Raw genomic sequence first — 5021 nt, 5'->3', positions numbered from 1 at the left:
GTGTGGGAAAGGGGTGACATGTGGATGGAAGATAGAAGCGGGATGCTAAGCGAGAGCTAAGTGAGATTACCTGCGTTCTTCAGATCTCTCCAGATCGTCTGACGGCAACTCCCTTCCAGCATAGGGGGTCAGGGTAGCCGGTTAGGCTGTGCCCTGACAAGGAGGGGCGAAAATCTCTGTTTTCGTATCAATCGCTATGTACATATACTCATACCCAAATATACAAATAGTGGAAAAGACTCGGAAATATATGGTTTGGCTGCCGTTGGCTTTGAATAAAATTCCAAACAACAAAAGAAAATGAAAAGAAAAACACAAACTTCCTTGCACCACTCCAAACATTGCGTCAAAACTCCGTCCCTTTCTTCCATTCGACTCTCCTCATCCATAGCTTTCTAACGATACCGATTTTGTGAAATTTGGTGGAGATTTGACTGAGAATGGGAATTCTCAGACATGGAATACATATCTTGATTATCCGTGCACAGGGAAACTTGGACCAAATAATATGCCATAATTCCAAGACTCCCCAATAATTTCTTTAGCGTTTATATGATTTCACTAGCCCGTATTCTCTTGGAATTTCATTGAGACTAGCTCACACATGAGCATCCACATAGTTCGTATCATCCCATGACTCCCGTCTTGCCCAATAATCAAAATATCTCCACAACCACTGAACCGATTAGGATGAAATTCAACACTGAGTCTTTGGGCATTTTTCTGGATTTAATGATTTTAAGATTGTCCTCTTCCGTCAACTTTTGACCTTGTTCCCAAGGTCACGGTCAAGTGCACAGACTTCACACATGAGGACATCTCAGGTTGAATTTCTCCACCAAATCTCAACCAATTCCTTCATGGAAAGGCTCTTTCGGTTCGTACGAAAACCCTCTTTCTTCTTTCTTATTACCCCCCCCCCCCTATAATTCCTTTTTCCTAATAATGTACAAGGGCAGGAGCCCAATTTTGATGTATTTGCTGCATATGGTTCCATGACATTGAGCACACTCGTTATGCACTCCTACAGCATCAATCACCATTTGGGACGCTGCTTTTGACAGTTCTAAATAACTGTTTTAAACCTTTGCCCACCTCATATTTTACGTTGTGATACTTCTTTGTTGCATTTAATGCAGCAGATGCTTTTATGAAAGTTCTCATCAGTATGTTGAGAACTTCGAGGAACATGCCAACTCCAGACCTCCACTCCTGATTCTGGACCTCCATCTCCTCCTCCAGAACTCCACATCCTCCACCACCTCCTCCCCCTGTTGGTTGTTGAGAGCCCACTCTACCTCTGGCTCCAACACAACGTCCAACACTACCTCTGGTCTGACTCCAGTTTACTCCGAGTCTGATCCCAACCTCGTACCTTCCAGACCAGAGCTTGTGATGCTCCACACCTCCACCTCCAGAACTCCGGTCACATCTCTGCCCCCAAACTTTGACCTCCTCCTCCATCTTATCTCCTTGTATTCTTTATTGCATTTCATTTATTACATCTAGCCAATATTCCAGACTTTGACTTCCAACTCCGGACCTCTGGAACTTCCTTATCCTTTGAACAAGGGGTCTGAGGAGGTGGAGGTGTGGTAGTGGAGGTCCGGAGGTGATGTGGACATGGATGGGAGGAAGAGTGGGAGAGAGTTGAAGGAGGAGGTAGTAATAGGATTGTTGGCATCGACTGGAGGTAGCAGAGAGAGATTGGAAGGGCTGGTGGAGGTTATAGGAGTCGTCTAGGACTAGGGTGGAAGGAGGTGGAAGATCTGGGATATGACATCTTCTTTATTTAGATGGCTGCTTCCTTTCCATATTAGTCAGCTGTCATTCTTCACAACCCACTCCTGTTAGATACTGTCAGAGACCAGGGTCGAGACGAAGGAATGTCTCCGTAACGGAGGGCTTCGGCCTCAGCGACTTCTGCCAAGAGCGCTGTGCCTAGTGACACGTCCATGCCCTAACTTACTGACTGGCAATTAGAACCTAGGGGGGTAACTCTAGTTGATTTTTCTACTGGGGCGTAACCTATGTACAAGTGGGATATATATATGGTTACAGCGGAGACGGTTCCGCAATTGGCAGAGCCGAACAGAGCGGAGCTAATGGGGTTTAACCATTAGCCGACTGAATATTACTGACGAGTCGGTTCGCGGGGTTAGCGGAAAGGCAGGCGATAACCCAGAAACGGAAAGGAGGGATAAGCCCGAAGGTGGACTCTGCAGGGCAGGCGAGTGTATTGCTCAGCAGAGGCGGGGGTGCGCTAGTGGACGTCGGAGCTGTCCGGAAGTCTTCGGGGCTCCGTACTTAGGGAGGCGTAGGTAATAAATTGAAATGAGGGGGTGGTGACCATCGAGGGGTACCGAGAGGATTGCAGAATAACGGGGGCTCTGAGGTTAGTGAGGGAGGAGCGGAGTTGGAACGGAGGAATCGGAGGGACCGGAAGTCGATGGCTGGGGATGGATATGACAGATACAGCGGATTCGGATGACTCCGGAATGGAATCGGAGACTTAGCATGGAAGGACCTTGGCCTCAGTGACTCAAGCAGAGCGCTGTGCCATTGCTGGTTGTCCTAGGGGTCCCTAATTTTGGATCTAGCAGAGGGGAAGTCGATTTCGGACTGAGGTTACAAGTTACTAGGTACATTGTATATAAGGAGGGGTCTGGAATCAAAAGGAGCAAGGGTAGGATGAAAGGAGACAAAGGGAGCTGGAAGGAGGAACAACACCGAGGGTCAAGGCCAAAGGAGGAGTGAAGGGCCAAGGCCCAAGGAGGAAGGAAGGAGGTTGGGAGTCAGGAATGGCTAGCTGACTGAATAGAAAGGAAGCAGCAGCCCAAATAGGAATGAGGGAGTATAGTGGAATTGAATGGAGCAATGCAATAGTTGCAAGGTCCGAAGTAAGTCTGGAAAGTCTGAACTCGGAAGTTATACTCCAGAATATTGGCAAACATAATTAAATGGAATGAGCTAACCAATACAATGGGTATAAGCGGAGGTGGGGTCATCTGAGGTTGGAGCTAAGACCAGAGGTTCTGGAGATGGAGATGTGAACAGGATTCTGGAGTGGAGGTCCGGAGTCAGGAGCATAGGTGTTGCATGCTCGTCTGGAAGGTGTCAAAGTTGAGGTCGGACCCGGAATGTTCCGGAGTTGGACCAAAGGTGGTGTCAGAGCCGGAGGTGGGATAACCCCTTGGGAGTTGGCAAGGAGAAGGTGATGGAAGGGAAGTGGGGCTCCGGAGTCAGTTTCGGAGTTCCGGGAGCCTGGAGCAGAGGTTGGGATTGTATGGATATGACAACTCCACTCCTTCCCCTCTTCGCCTTGGCCTTTTGGGAAGCACCATAGAGCTCCAACCCTTGACCCTTGGGGTTGTTCCCTCATCCAGTCCCCCTTTGTCTCCTTCCAGTTCCCTTTGTTCCCTTTGGGTTCTATTTCATCAGCAAAAAATTGTTATGCTCCTGAGTGCTCCGGAGTATGGGGAGCACTGGGAGAATCAGGAGGAGATTGGCCGGTCCAGGAACAGCTCATTTCCTCCGGAGTTGGTCAGGTACTCCAGGGCATTCCCAGGAGGGCATGGAGCATTGCTTTGTGCACAAACATATCCAGTAAATACAATTTAATGCTTCAAAATGTATAGGGGTGAGAAGCTTCTGGGAGCTCCTGGAGCATTTGAAAATGAAAAGGAGGGAAGACTCCCCATGAATACCTCCTCCTACCACAAGACTAACACAACAAGACACTACTTAACATTTAGGTCAAACACTATACTATACATCAAGGACACTGAGACTCACCAATACACAGTCAAAATTTATGGCCTGATATATGATTAATCTGGCAACTTAATCACTTTCGGACTTGCAGAATATGGAGGAAGGGGAAATGGGGGAGAATGAGGGGGGAAATGAGGGGGGAAATGAGGGGGAGAATGAGGGGGGAATACAGAGGGAAATGAGGAAAATTTGAAAAATAGGGACTTCTAAAAAGTTGAAAAAATAATTAGGGAAAAAATCAAAAAAAAATTCAGGAACTGTAGTGCCTTTGAAGTGCTTTCAGGATATATAATTATTTGCGAAATTGAGGAAGAAATGATGGAGAAAAATGGAAAATACTTTTGGAGACCCGAGAAATAATGAGAACTGAATTGATGGGAAAGTCTGAAAATTGAATAGGAAAGTGAGGGGAAGCCTTGTAGCATTGTTATTTTCTGCTGTTCTAATTTTTCCTGATTCTTCTTGGTCTCACTCCCAGCTGCTCCTGGATACTCCTGGATACTCCTGGATACTCCTGGAAGCTCCTGGGAGGGTCCAGGAGCAGCTAATGGAAAATACTTTCAGGGACCCAAGAAATAATGAGAACTGAATTGATGGGAAAGTCTGAAAATTGAATAGGAAAGTGAGGGGAAGCCTTGTAGCATTGTTATTTTCTGCTGTTGTAATTTTTCCTGATTCTTCTTGGTCTCATTCCCAGCTGCTCCTCAATACTCCTGGAAGCTCCTGAAAGTTCCTGGGAGGGTCCAGGAGCAGCTGGGAGTGAGACCAAGAACAATCAGGAAAAATCACAACAGCAGAAAATAACAATGCTACAAGGCTTCCCCTCACTTTCCTATTCAATTTTCAGACTTTCCCATCAATTCAGTTCTCATTACTTCTCGGGTCTCCGAAAGTATTTTCCATTTTTCTCCATCATTTCTTCCTCAATTTCGCAAATAATTATATGTCCTGAAAGCACTTTAAAGGCACTATAGCTTCCTGAATTTTTTTGATTTTTTTCCCTAAATTTTTTTTTTTCAACTTTTTAGAGACTAAAATTTTCCTCCCACTGCTCCTGGCACATTGCATACTCCTCACCACTCCCAGCTGCTCCTGAACCCCCTCCCAGGAGAACACTATTGGCTCCAGGAGTGCCCAATCTGCTGTTTTGTCTCCCACATGCTCCAGCCACTCCTGATGCTCCGGAGCATAACGGACTTTTGCTGATGTTGTCCTCTGACTCCACTCCTGTATTATTATATATACAC

Source organism: Cantharellus anzutake (assembly GCF_015039405.1).
Source record: "Cantharellus anzutake strain C23 chromosome Unknown EI90scaffold_74, whole genome shotgun sequence".
NCBI classification, from domain to species: Eukaryota; Fungi; Basidiomycota; class Agaricomycetes; order Cantharellales; family Hydnaceae; genus Cantharellus; species Cantharellus anzutake.
This window is presented reverse-complemented; position numbering follows the sequence as displayed.